Source organism: Lygodium microphyllum, chromosome 4, assembly GCF_053477565.2.
Source record: "Lygodium microphyllum isolate KBCC chromosome 4, Lygodium_microphyllum_v1.1.10, whole genome shotgun sequence".
In the NCBI taxonomy this organism is placed as follows: domain Eukaryota; kingdom Viridiplantae; phylum Streptophyta; class Polypodiopsida; order Schizaeales; family Lygodiaceae; genus Lygodium; species Lygodium microphyllum.
In genome coordinates, this window is record NC_141138.1 from 28,074,378 (window position 1) to 28,090,254 (window position 15,877).

A 15,877-nucleotide genomic window follows, 5' to 3' on the forward strand; every position below is an offset into this window, starting at 1 on the left:
CTAGATCAGGGCTACATCCGTCCTAGTAGTTCACCATGGGGAGCTCTAGTACTGTTCCAGAAAAAGAAATATGAGATGCTTCGACTATGTATTGATTACAGAGGGTTGAATCAATCAACTGTCAAGAACAAGTACCCTATTCCTAGAATAGATGAGCTTCTTGATTGTCTTCAGGGTGCGAAGATCTTCTCCAAAATTGATATCAGGTCGGGTTACTATCAGATATGGATCAAGGATGAAGATATCTCCAAGAGGGCCTTCAATACAAGATATGGACACTTTGAGTTCCTAGTTATGTCATTCGGGCTTACAAATGCGCCTGCCACCTTCAACATGTTAATGCAGGATATCTTTAGGCCATATCTTGATGACTTCATGCTCATATTCTTCGAGGACACTTTAGTCTATTCTAAACGGGAAGAAAATCATGAACCCCAACTTCAGATTGTCCTTGAGACAATGAGGGCACATAAGCTGTATGCTAAAATGAAGGAATCTCAGTAGACCCAACCAAAGTCAGAGAGATGTGCTAGAATGGCCAATACCAGCAACTGTCAAAGAAATACACACTTTTCTTGGATTGATAGGATGGTATAGGGTCTTCATAAAAAACTATGCTTTGATTGCAACACCTCTCTTACTAAAGAAGTAAACATCCATTGCATGGTCAACTCCTGAACAAACCAGCTTTGATAGATTGAAGCAAAGTTTGGTACCAACACCTATCCTAAAAATTCTAGACCTTTGATCAATAAGGAGTTCGAGGTAGTAACAGATGCTAGCACACTTGCCTTAGGATGTGTGCTCGTGCAGGAAGGTCATCCTGTAGCATACTCTTCAAGGAAATTGAAGAGTCATGAGAAGAATTATGCTACGCATGATCTGGAATTACTAGTTGTCATCCATGCTCTAAAGCTTTGGAGATACTACCTGTTGGGTAACAAGTTTACTCTAGTGACTAATCATAAGAGTCTCAAGTGGATCTTTACCCACAACGAGCTCAACATGAGGCAACGTCGATGGATTGAAGTGTTGGAGGAGTATGACTTTGAAATCAAGTACCGACTTGGAAAGGAGAATGTAGTTGATGCTCAGTCGCAAGGCATTCCTTAATTCTCTAATCTTGCAAAATCCATCAACAGCTAGATCTCTAGCCACAAAGGTATCCATCCCAAACAACTCGATACTTGAGTTAGCTAGAGAGGAAGCATGCCATGATCCAGCCTACCAAACGATGCTAAGGGAGATCTCTATTAAGGATCAGAACCAAAAGCTACAAGCTAAGTATCATGAATTCTCTGTCAATAGTGGACTTGTCTATCATAGAACGAGGCTATGTATACCAGCAAGCCAATCACTTAAGCAGAAGATATTGTGGGAAGCTCATGATTCTCCTTTCTCAGGACATCCTGGCTATGCCAAGACCCTCAATGCAGTTAGGAAGAGCTACTATTAGGAGAGGCTTAAAGGTGACGTTCTCAAATATATCATTGAGTGTTTGTCTTGTCAACATATCAAAGCCGAACATGTCAAGATGCCAGGAAAGTTACAACCACTTGACATTTCCTTAATGAAATAGGGATTCATCAATATGGATTTTGTTGTTGGCCTACCCCAAGTTCAGGGGGGATACAAATCCATCATGGTTGTGGTTGACATGCTTACCAAGGTTGCACACCTTATTCCAATAAAGACAAACTATAAAGCCTCAGACATTGCGAGGTTGTTTATCAAAGAGATATTCAAGCTACATGGGCTACCCAAAAGAATCATTAGTGATCGTGATTCTCTCTTCACATCGCACTTCTGGAGAGCTATCTTTGAAGCCATTGGGACTCAACTCTGCTTTAGCATAGCTTACCATCCCCAAACAAATGGCCAAACAGAGTGAGTCAATCAAGTCATCGAGAATATGCTTGGGGCATATTGCTGGCGTGGACCAAAAAGGTGGATTCAATACTTACCTTTGGTTGAATTTGCCTACAATGCTCCTTACCAACAAAGTGTTCAGATGACCCCTTTCCAATCATTGTACGGTCATGACTGTCGAAGTCCCCTAAACTTCTCAGATCCAACCTTGAGGGTTGAAGTTTCAAGGCAGATGTTGGAAGAGATGGATGATCAAATAAAGTCAATAAGACAGGACATCCAAGCCACCAAGGATAGACAGAAGGCATATGTGGATTTGAAGTGTCAAGATAAAATCTTCAAGGAAGGAGATATGGTCTTCATTTGCGTACGTCCATAGAAGAGTTCCCTATCCTTAAGAGATTGCAAAAAGCTAAGTCCAAGGTATTATGGACCATACAAAATCCTCAAGTGCCTAGGACCTAATGCTTATAGACTGCAACTCCCTGAGAACCTAAAGGTTCATAATGTATTCCATATCAGCCTATTGAAGAAGTATGTACCTAATCCTAACCATATACTTGATGACCAACAAGTTGTAATGCCTACTCAAGGAGTCCTTGAACTAAGGCGTGATAGGATCTTAGATGTTAGGGAGAGACAACTCAGATCCAGAATCTTGAGAGAAAGCCTCGTCCAGTGGAAAGATTGTCTCGAAGAGGATGCCACTTGGATAGATGAAAGCACTCTCATGTCAAGATTGTGGGAGAGAAGGAAGGAGTCTCACTTGTAGCTTTCTTGCTTGCACAATGGGGGAATACACACAAGGGTGGAGGCTGAAAACAGTTTTTCTCTTCTTAGTTGTGTAAGCCAAAAGAACTCTCTTACAAAGAAATAGAAGAACCCTATATATGGGTCTCAAACCAAACTCAAATAACTAAGGTGGCATACTAACTGAGCCACGAACTAGAGTAGATAAGGATAGCTGTCATCTAGCTATTATTCATGGGCGGTGTACCAACCGCATCTGCAACTGACAAGTCGGTGACATAAATGCACAACGATCACCCTGGCATATCACAAGTGGAGCTAGATCTCTCAACACTCCCCCTCGATCTCAATCCCAATTCTTGCACACCAAGCAGGTCTCTGAACTTGTGCAGCTTCTCTACACCCAATGCCTTCGTGAATATGTCGGCTATCTGATCCTCTGTGCTAACATAAACTAGATCAATAAGACCTAGTAAAACCCTCTCCCGCACATAGTGATAATGCACCTCAATGTGCTTTGTTCTAGCATGATAGACTGGGTTATTTGCCAAGTGTATACTACTCATGTTGTCACAATAAATGACAACTGGCCCATCTATAGATTGATGCATATCATAAACTAGCTTATGCAACCAAGCTACCTCACATGTAGCCATTGCTGCACCCCTGTACTCAGCCTCTGTGCTCGACAAGGGAACTGTAGGCTGTTTCTTGCTGCTCCAAGTGACTGCAGCACTCCCAAAAGAGAACACATATCCACTGGTAGATCGTCTATCAGAAATACTACCAACCCAATCAGCATCAGTGTATCCATGCAACTGTATCTGAACCCCAGTCTCATAAAATAGTCCATACTACAATGTGGACTTCACATACCTGAGTATGCGTCTAGCCGCATCCAAATGCGATTTCCTTGGAGCCTCCATAAATTGACCTACCAGTCCAACAGCATAGCTCAAATCTGGCCTGGTAATAGTCATATAAATCAAACTTCCTACTATGCATCTGTACATAGTAGGGTCTTCCAGAAGCTCACCTGCATCTGCGCTCAGCTTCACATTCTACTCCAAAGGAACTGAAATAGGCTTACAGCTTGTCATCCCATATTTGGACAGCATGTCCAATCCATACTGCCTCTGCAAGAGCTGTATCCCACTTGGTGATCTAATCACCTCAATGCCCAAGAAATAACGCAGCTCTCCCAAATCCTTCATCTCAAACTTTTGCTTCAATAGCATTTTCACATGAAGGATATCTTCATCACTATCACCTGTCATAATCAAATCATCAACATAAATGACAAGCAGCATAATACCTTTCTCTGTTTTTCTCACATAAAGTGAGAAATTTACCTTGGAAAAATGAAAGCCAATAGTGACAAGATACTGTCCTATCTTGTCAGACCATGCTCTAGGTGCTTGCTTCAAGCCATACAAGGTTTTCTTCAACCTACAAACAAACTCAGGATGAACAGCATGCACATAACCTGGTGGCTACTCCATATAGACCTCTTCTTGCAAATCACCATGCAAGAAGGCATTCTTTACATCCATCTGATGTAAAGACCATCCCTTTGATGCAGCCATAGCAATGACTGATCTTACAATTGCCATCCTTGCAACCGGACTGAATGTTTCTTCATAATCAATGCCATATGTTTGTGCATACCCCTTGACTACTAATCTTGCCTTGTATCTGTTCACAGAACCATGTGCATTGTGCTTTACCTTATGTAACCCACTTACAACCAATTGCATTCTTACCTTTAGGCAAAGGTACCAACTCCCATGTAGCATTTGCTTCCAAGGCATCCATTTCTTCATCCATGGCTTTCTCCCATTTTTCTTTTCCCATGGCTTGCTCAAAAGAAGTGGGTTCTAGTTCCTGTATCACTTTGACCATATATGCATAGTGGATGGCTGTAAATCCATCATATTTCAGCCTATCCACAGGATACCTGGCTCTGATAGACCTACGCAAAGTGGGCTCACTTCCAGGTACTCTCAAAACATCCCTGGTCTTCCTTACTCCAGGTGTAACAATGGAGGGGATACCCAACTCACCATCAATGCTCTATTCTGAGCCACTGGATTCACCATCCACATAAGAGTGACCTGCATTCACATCAAACATGGGCTAATCTACCTTATCTTTTCCTTTTCGTGAAACTTGCATACCACTATCTGCATTGCTTTGAAAAGATTCTCCTGATCTCAATCTGCCTGTCCATGGCAAAGAATGTGAACCACTGTTAGAGGACACTCTAGGTCCACTAATATTTAGTGACTACTGCTGTGAATTCTGTGCAGCATTACCATTTTGTGCATCTACATCATCAATCACATTTACTAGTTTACACCAGCTACTCATCTCATCAAAAACAACATCTCTGCTCACTCTAAACTTACGAGTAGAAGGGTTATAGCATCTATATCCTTTCTGCTGCAGAGAGTAACCAATAAAGATGCACTTCTTAGCTTTTGGATCCAACTTGGATCTCAATTCATCTGGCACATGAACATAGGCAATGCAACCAAAGATTTTCAAATGAGAAATATCTGGTTTCCTACCAGTATACCTCTCCTCTGGAGTCATTCCATGTATTGCTGCAGTGGGAGTCCTGTTCATTATGTAGACTGCTGTAGCAACTGCTTCAGCCCAATAAAAATCTGGCAGGTCTTTTTCATTGAGCATGGCACGAGATACCTCTCCAATATGCATGTTTTTTCTTTCTGCAATTCCATTTTGCTGTGGGGTATGACTGCATGAATATTGCTGCTTTATGCCATGCTCCTACAAGAACCTTGCAAACTCATTTGAGAGGTACTCTCCCCCTCCATCTGACCTTAGGCATTTTATTTGCAAGCCTGTTTCTTTTTCAACCATAGCTTTAAGAGTTTTGAAATGCCCAAAAACTTCACTTTTCTTTTTCATAAAATACACCCAAAATTTTCTGCTATAGTCATCAATAAAAGTGACAAAATAATGACAGCCTCCAAGAGATGCATCTTTAGTAGTCCACACATCAGAGTGGATTAATTCCAATGGCTTCTTACTCTCTTGAATATGTCTAGGAAATGGTTTCCTTGCCTGTTTTCCAAACTGACAGGCTTCACATACCTTATGCATTTCTGTAACCTTGAATCTAGGCAATCCTGCAACAATATTTTGGGCCTGCATTGATTTAAGTCGTTGTACATTAACATGACCATTGCGTTTATGCCAGATATCAATATCTGCAACAACACCGGTCCCATGTGCAAACATTGCTACACTCAATTCAGACATGTCTACATCCAATGTAAACATTCTGCCCTTGTTCTTTCCTTTTGGTATCAAGCGACCTTTATTTTTCATATCCTCAACAAAGCATCCATGAGGATTAAATCTGACTTGCAAGCCCTGCTCAACCATTTGACCAACAGAAACCAAATTCTTGGTGATATTCGGGACATGAAATACATCGGACAGGTATTTCTTTTTCCCATCCTGCATAGACAAGGGAATTTTTCCAATCTGCACAATAGGATGTGCAGTATCATCACCAGTCTCCACAAATCCTGGTTTTTCCATTTTCCTTGCATCCTCCATCCATTCTGCATGACCTGTCATGTGGTTTGATGCACCTGAGTCAACATACCATACATCGTTGCTTTCTTCTGCACTTGTCACAGAATTGTTCATGTGTTGCACCATGAACAAATGTTCATTTCTATCATCACCCTGTCTACTAGAAGATGCATAATTCCCTTGTTGCAATTTCCCATTCATGATGTCATTTTGCTTTTTATAGCAGTTTTTAGCCATATGACCCATTTTACCACAATAGTAGCATTCAACATTGTTGTTTGCATTTTGCCCTCTTTGCCATCCACCACGACCTCTTTGGCTCCCCCTGCCTCTAGAGTTACCACGTTCTCCTCCATAGGACTGGTTTTCTTGAGTTTGCTGCATATTCTGATTTCTACCACGGCCTCCAAATCGGCCTCCTCTACCTCTGCCTCTACCTCTTCCAGCATTTGAGTAGAAGACAGTTTCTTTTGAAGTTCCTCCTGAAGAAGATGCACCACCATTTCTCTGCTCCTCAGAAATTAGAAGAGCAATTAAGTCCTCAAAATCAGGAAATCTTTCACGAACTGAAATGGATGTCCGAAACTGTGCATAATCCTTTCCTAGACCATTCAAGGTCACAGAAACTAAATCATCATCTTCCACTGGCGACCCAATGGAAGCAAGTGCATCTGCAATCTTCTTCACTTTCATGTGGTAGTCATTGATGCTCATACTTTCTCTTTGCACACTATGCAACTCTTGCTTGGGCTGCATTTTCCTGGCTTGCATATTTGTGCTATACATTTTTGACAAAGTATCCCATGCCTCCTTTGGCGTACTTGCATCCTGAATATGCACAATCATAGAGTCTGAAATACTGATAGACAACCAGTACATAACTTTCCTGGCTCTCTCATGCCATGCTTTAAATGCCTGCATTTGCTGTTGATTGGGAACATCAGGAAGAACTGGTTCTTCTTCATTTCCTACAACAAATTCCTAATATCCTTCTCCCATAAGGAAATTCATCATTCTAAACTTCCATGCCTGGAAGTTGTTCTTGTCAAGCTTTTCAGTTATAATCTGTGAAAGAAAGAGAATCAGACGCCATTATAGAACACTGCAAAAAATTCTGTCACTGCAAAAACTCAACTTCACCCTCACAAGGGCAAATCTGCAAAACTGGTGAAAGTGGTATTTGACCACACAGTCACTTCCTAGTGACGATTTTGTATAAACGGGAACCAAGGATGATTCTGAAACTCCCAATGTCTCTACGTATAAGCATACGATGCAATTTCTACAGTAACTTTTCACCAACCTGTAGAACAGTGGTCGCACAGCATAAAATAGGGTCTTTTCCTGAGTGCGTGCAGAAAACTTCCGCCTCCAAAACAGGCCCCGAAATGGCCTCAAATCAAAAAAACAGGGTCGCCTAGGGCTAAAGCGCTTTCCCACAACATATACTGCCCTCTTGCTTCACTACGAAGGGCATCTCAACCTGAGACAATGCACTCTTGCAATTTCCGGCTGTGCTACCTGCAAAGATCTGCTCCCAAAATAGAAAATGAAAGCAACACTGCTCCTCTTACCAGAACACCGCGAGCTTGGCTTGCTTTCTTGAGCTCCTTACCATGAACAAGGCTCTGATACCATGTCAAGATTGTGGGAGAGAAGAAAGGAGTCTCACTTGTAGCTTTCTTGCTTGCACAATGGGGGAATACACACAAGGGTGGAGGCTGAAAACAGTTTTTCTCTTCTTAGTTGTGTAAGCCAAAAGAACTCTCTTACAAAGAAATAGAAGAACCCTATATATGGGTCTCAAACCAAACTCAAATAACTAAGGTGGCATACTAATTAAGCCACGAACTAGAGTAGATAAGAATAGCTATCATCTAGCTATTATTCATGGGCGGTGTACCAACCGCATCTGCAAAACTGACAAGTCAGTGACATAAATGCACAACGGTCACCCTGGCATATCACGAGTGGAGCTCGATCTCTCAACATCTCAACCATCAATATCCCCAGTTTTTCTCAAGATGAGAACATCTCGATTCCTCCAAGGGGAAGAGAATGTAATATTCCCGAATTTAACCACACATTCTGTATACGAATCTCCTCTTAGGTTAGAATAATAGCAAAATTTTTTAAATAATCCCTCTCTTCTCCAGCTGAGTGTCGTGCTGGAGAAGAAGGGTTTAGAAAGAGCCACTAAGCTCCTTGCTGGAGCTTGAAGGGGGGAGGCTCATGTGTATTGATGCGTGGGAGAGGGAGGATCCCCTCCCCTCACCTATTTAATCTATGACAGAGGCTGCAGAGGCAAGGGAGGCTAATGTTGTAAATGGAAGGTTGGTCACGTGAGAGGTAAGGAAGAAGCCGGTCGTCGCTTCCATCCAGAGGGGACCGTGAGGTAGCAAACATTGCCACCGAGAGTGGAGGGAGGAGTCGTCATCTGTTGTCCAAGTCTGCCCCAATGGGGCTGCCGTGAAGAAACAGGAGTCGGTGCAATCCGTCCTGCCACCAACCATCCGACCATTGCTGCACAAAATGTAATCTGCCCTCCACTACATCGCCATCTCTTGTCGCAGTCCACCGCGGTCTGTCAACACGCCGCCATTGACCCAATATTTCCTTCCTCCCACGTAGCCCCCAGAAGCTTAAGAAGCTTCTTGGGGAAGCTTCTAAAGCCCCTAAGAAGCCCCCCTTTCATGTGCCTCTTTTAAGCCCCTTCCCCCCCCCCCCCCCCCCCCCACTTAAATCCCCCACTTCAAGGTTATACACCTCTTCCTTTCCCCACCTTTTCTCCCCTTTTTTTTCACACCTAGGGCATCCTAAAAACTATCCCTGGGATCAAATGAAAAAGCCCATTTGTGTGGCTTTAATAAGCCTTACCTTTGAAGGACTTGATACCCCCTCCTCGGGATCTAAAGCGCCTTTTCGTGAGCCTTCTTATTGCCCTCGCAAGTGGGGTTTAAAAGCCCAGTTACCCTGTTGAAATCAAGCCTTTTGCCCACTTTAGGCCGGGGTTTAAAAACCCTTTCCGTGGTCATTCCCCACTCAAATTCATAGGAGGAAACCTTCTACAAAAATCTTTTTCGAAAGACGGTGCAAGCTGTCATAAAGGGGAGCTACGTGTGCAAACGGAGACGGCCAAGGTCATAAATGTGCATCCAAGACGGAAAGGCCGCATTTGCGATGGCTCCTAAGAAAGCCCAAGGCGCAACCGCAGGAGGATCATCTCCTAGCATCCACATGGACATCTCACCACAAGTCCAGGTTTTCCTTCCTAATTTTTATTTTACGTTGTTATAATTCAATCATGCGTGGATGATTTTTGGAGACAGGATGCATTTTTCGTCTTAAATACTTTGGTTAATCTTGAAAGAATCAGCTCATGATGGAAGAGTTTGGCCATTAGTATTTTCAATCAAACGAAAAAAAATAATGTGAGCAGAAGATTTATATGCATTTCTAGCGAGTAGTTTTTTTGTACGTTGCAATGAATTGAAATTAGATTAATGTCCATATTTACAAAACGGAATTATGAAAGTACACTCCGATTAAGCATGAAAGGAATAAACCGCATATTGCATTATTGAATATCTTTTTTTTTAATAATTCTTGAAGAAAGTTATTAGCAATCGTAGGAAATTGCTAGGACTACATTAAGAAGATTTAATTAGGCAAGTGGCCTAAAAACTTAAATCATTGAAAGAGTGTGTAAGTTCTGCATACGACAAATTCATTCGGAAATGAAAGTAGAAAAAGATTGAATGTTTTAGCATGAATCTTGTTCACATGTTATAGAATGATTAATTGGAATAAGGCTATGACCTAATCTATGCTTGATCTTAAACCGAAAAGTTAGGATTTGAAAATTCAACTTATGCGTAGACAATAAGTCATGTGGTTATGGAAATGATAGCGTAATTATCTTCAAGAGTAGATAGGTTAAAGTGGCATAAACCTAAACACCTAAAACTGCGGAGTACTCGTTTAGAAAAGGGTTAAGTAAATGTGACATATCCCAAGGAACTGACTAGGGTTAGCCAGGTGAAGACATTTACCTAGTCGCATGTATTGCCAAAAACTGAAACTCCTATACCCTAAATACTTGCCCACATTCACGGAATGAAGGGACAGTAGGACATACTTGCGAGAAGTGATCTAGGATTTTTCTAAGAATCTCTTGCTAAAAAGATGAAAGTTGAAACCCTAGGACTGATAAGTCGGCCTAATGCCATCAGGAACAGATTATTTCGTGACTCCATTCGATGGGTAAATAGTCCCATAATTGATGTGACACTTGTGTAACAAGTTGTAGAGTCGTATGATCTTGTGATTTGATCACAAGGGAACGGCCAATTCCTCGGAATGAGATTGGCAGATTCTTACTCAAGTTATCTTGCAAGAGGATGAATAATCATCCTAATGTAGTATCTTTCTGGGGTTAAGATAATTGCTTGGAAGCAAAGGACCAACCAATAAATTGGAATAACATATGAACTTAAGGTATTGATTAAGTCGGGTTAACAGGGTACGGCCCTAACCCAGGATCTAGGGTTAACAAATAAACCCTTGGGGATCTTGCCAAGTTGTAATTGATGCATTCGAAAAGAAGGATTCACTCCTTAGTAGTTGGCCAAAAATAACGACCAATGGAATTGTTTGTTCTTGTAATAGCTTTAAGAGCACTGTTTTGCTTTGTTTGCTTAAAGAATTAAAGGATAAATGGATATCTAATGCTTCAGATTGAAATCCTGAACGGAGAGGCAGCTTCAGTTACCCCCGAGTGCTTGCCTGACCCTAACGAAGGGGGTTGTTAACCGCGCCGGGAAGGTGGACCGAACCCGCCGCGAGAGGTCTCTCCGTTGAGCGCTACCTGGAGCAGGAGGATGCTTGGGTGCCGGGGGGGCTTTGGCTATAAATCCCTCGCCTTCTGGGCCCTGCACAAGAGGCTAACGTGACTCGGGACTGGATCTCAAGGCCCACATACTAGTCTACAGGCAGAATCTTGGATTAGTGTTCCCTGTGGATTGCTAGATAGCCTTCAGACAGATTGTGGATAAGCCTACGGGCTGGACTTTTATGTATTTTCAAAGATAAATATGATAACCTCTTAAAAAGAAACTTGTTTGACATTGCTTTTCTATGTCAAGTGCTGTGATTACGTGAACGAACCAGTGCCTAACGGGCTAATTAAGGAAGATGATTGATACATGTTCAACTAAATGTGTTAGGTAATTAAATAACTAAAACAACTTGAGGAATGTGCGGTGGATGTGGCCATAGGTCCATCCTACGGATGGGTGGTCCCGGTTGGCCGGGAACTTTCTCAATCAAGATGGACAGCAGGAAGATCATTCAAAGAACACGAACAACAAGAGTGTTGACCTAGAATTATATTTGATCCTGATTTATTCTATTTTAGAGAAATGGAATGGGACTATGCCTTATGGCAGAGAGGTTGAGCTTCGCATCCCTCTCGTTTCCCATTCTCCTTGAACCAAGTGCAGCATGAATCCGCTTCGGACCTGGCGTTTCTGCGTAAAGTAGTTCACTCGGGTTTGACGCTAGTTGCTGTTAGGAAATGACCAATAGGCAAAACCCTAATTCAGGTCGTTCCTAAGTGGGAACGGCCAGAATACTTCCACTACGTAGCAGATGCGGAAAGTCTTAGATTACAAACCTCGTAACATTCCATGGGAGTGCCTGGCAGAGCTTTCTAGACATGCTTTCCGATGGACTGCTAAGACGTGTCCTAAAGATAACAAATGGATACGTTACATCAACTTATGTTCAAGTGTAAGTCTATTTGGAAAGCTCATGTCATGGCATGCTTGTCATCGTTCAATTGATGGAAAATGAAGGATCCCTGCAGACACACCGGCACGGAAACATATAGATAATTTGTGGCCCGTTTTCAAAGAAGAGCCATGAAATTTGAGATTTGGTTTAGGTATGGATGGAATCAATCCATTTGGCATCAAAAGCACATCATACAATGTATGGCCAGTGGTATTGGTGAACTATAATGTTCCTCCATCCATGACAATTAAAAAGGGACATGTAATGTTGTCCCTTCTGATTCCTAGAAAACACAAGGCGAAAAACATGGACATTTACTTAGAGCTTTTGATTGAAGAGTTAGAAATGTTATGGGAAGGTGTTGAGGTGCAAGATACAAGTGCATCTGCATCCTCTAGAGATTTCACGTTGAAGGCCATGTTGTTGTGGACCATGCATGACTTTCCAGGATACTGAGAGTGTTCAGGTACATGTATATAACTCTATATTTGAAATTCAAGACTTGAATCAATTGCATTTTATTAATTCACTTGTTTTTTCAGGTTTAACCACATCAAGATATCATGCATGTCCTATTTGCAGTCTCTCTCTAGTTTCCTCTAGGCCGACACGTTTAAAGAAGGTTATCTATGACAATCATCATCAATTTCTTCCTATTGACCATCCCAAATATGTTCTCCCTACTAATGGAATGACTCCACAATCTCTAACCATTCGAGATTGGAAGAAGAGATGGATTAATGCCGACAGCCACCCTCCACTCGGCATGAGTCGGTAAGAAGTGCATTTCTCTCGATTGACTTTAAAGTATTTAGCATGATGAATTATTTACATAATATATTGTTTGTTTGTTAGGTTCTCTATATTTTTTCGTCTTTCGTATTGGACTGAACTCAAGATCAATCACCTGTTGGACCCCATGCACATATTAAAAAATGTTGTATCTACATTATGGGATCACTTGATAGGGGCTCGTGATTCAGTCAATGTAAGGGAGGATTTACATAACATTGGTCACATGAGACGACCCTGGCCACGCGTTGGACCCAGAGGAAAGATTGAGCTACCCCATGCACCTTCGATGTTGTCAAAGAACGAGGAAAAAATAGTGAAGGAACAAATATGTAGCTTTCGAACACCCACAGGTTGTAGGAGATGTCTCAAGGGAGACTTCATAAAGAAAAATAAAAGAGACATGGAGCAACTATCTAGTTTGAAGTCCCACGATTGGCACAAAATGATTCAAGTAAGGGTATCTATAATCATGAATATAGTGATTAGTGGAGTAACTATGTGTAAACTTTGGGGTATGATGACTTTTTTCTCAACTAATCATTTGATCTATGAATATTGTTTACATTCAGTTCGTACTTCCTACTAGCATATTCCATTGTGTATCTAAAGATGTACGTGATATCATTTACAAGATGAGAGAGCTTGTGAGGTGTGTATACGTTGTATTTTTTCATTATATATCTTTGAATTTCTACACAAAAATAAACAATTGTCAAATACAACCTGACAAATACGTAAGCTCGAAGGAAATTGATCCAAACACATTGCAAGATGCTCGAGTATTATCTAATGAGGTGGTTTGTTTGGTGGAGGAAATTTTTCCTCGATCCATTTTGACTACTCAATTACATTTACTTGTACATTTGATTGATGAGATCACACTTTGTGGGGCAGTTCATGCAAGGTGGATGTTTTTTCTTGAGCGCATCGTGAAAACCTTGAAAGATTTTGTGAGGTAAAAAGCATCGCCTGAGGGAAGCATGGCTAAGGGTTGGTTAGTGCAATCATCCCTTGTTTATATCTCTGAATATCTTGCTAAAGTGGACCCCTCTCAACGACGACTAGGAAAGATCAACCACCCTGAGGCTAGACACCCAAATAGTCCATGAAGAACACAATCCACGTATATTCCCCTTTTCTGCGAGTTGGAAGGAAATTGACTATCTCATTTGATCTTTCGTATCATGACCTAGTGGTAATTGGTAGCAATGGCACCTGGTCTCTTGGTAGTAAATGGTTTCTACCACAAGGAGGATGGAGGCCCATGGGGTCCACCTATAAGAAATCATCTATATAAAATGTGTTTAAAGGATATTAAGAAACACCTTTTCTTTACATGCTATAAGACCTTAAAATGACCCCTTTTACTTTACTTAACTCGATGATTTTTTTAAAAATTATAATTTGAAATCCTTTTTTGTAAATATAATCCTGTAAATTCTACTAAATATAATAGCTTTTGTTTTGAACTCATGTAGCATCTTACATGTTTTAGAAAGTGGATCCCCTCGGGGATGGAGGTATGCGTTTGAAACCCACCAAGAGTAACACTTATTGGATTAAATTGATCTCTGCTAAAGTGTTTAAATGGTGATCAACCTTGGATTGGTATGATGGTTCATTGGCTTGCTATGGCATTTACTCCACGGTACCTCCTAATACGGCTATCTATCCTTGAGAAGCTTTTTAATGTTATGGGCAAAGTCAAATTTGCCCTATTTGATGTTGCCTAGAAACTGACGGATAATTGAAAGCCTGCTCTTCATGGACTATGTTGGAATAGTATGGGTAAAAGTTCTAGCTCAGTAGGGACTCGCAACCAATACGAGGTTTAGCAATGATCTCCGAAAACCAATGAGTTCTTAGCCCAAAAACTGATAGTGCTGAGTGTCCACTCTCCTCCATTCGAAATCAGTATTTTGCACATTTTATATTGCAAATTTGCGCTATGGTTCCGGGAATCCAACGACTTAAAAAAAATTATAATACAAAGCTTTGTATTGGAAATGTCTTCGATGTGAAATGGACCGATTATATTGTCATTTTGTTTTTCATACTATTGCTGAGAAGGCCCAAGGGTGAAGAATCCGTGCGTGTAAACTGACGCAGCAGTCTGAACCTCGGGATGGTGGCCACAAGCTTTTGATTAATACTGGTAAAGGAAATCTTCCACGTCTTTTTTTCAAGGTTAATACTTTTGATGATGATGATTGCAGAAAGTTAATTTAATATCAAAGAGTAATACTTCCGGGAAAGTTCAGTTAAGGAATCTGCAGAGGCTCTGCAAATCTTGTTCCCTGAATAAAGCAGGAATTCGAAGCTCATATCAGCTGTGATCCTCCAGGCCGCCATATACTAATCGTAATAGTGTGAGGGTCCAATGTATTAATTTGATGATTATCTTATAAGAGGAATTTGATAATATTAAGGTTGTTTTTGGTGGACATGTAATAGTGTCAATGAAACTTTTGACTGCGGTCAGAGGTGAAAGAGGGTAACTAATATGATAGTCGTCAGTCGATGAAGTCCTGCAACTTCTGAAATAGGTTAATAATTAACTAAGGCCTCCAACTTCTGCAATAGGTTAATAGTTGCCTCCCCAAAGGCAAGCACAAGGCATACCATGTCATGTGGCAATGCAGGGTGTCTCTCCAGAGTAGCAAACCTACCCAACAAGAAGACCACTACCTAATTCCCGCTGCATGTGTGTGCGGAGGTCCCATGATCCATCGGCACATACATGACAATAAATAATTAGCAGACACATGATGCAGCTAATGCATGGCTATATAAATAGATGCCAGCTTCACAGCAGGAGCAGCAACAGCAGCAACTAGCAGATTAATACAATTAGATTAGGGGAAATTAGGGAATATTGTTGCAGCTAATTCCTCACAGTTTGATTGCAGTTACGGCCATCACTTACAGAATTATATAACCTGCTAGCTGCTGCTGATCCTCCATAGCCTGATCGCTTAGTTAGCATGATTGCCATCAGCTCAGCCAAACCCATACTTCTTGCAGTAATATCCATGGCGTCAGCTTATAACCTTATACTCCTGCCTTCACCTCATATATCTCCGCCATTATTACGACACCC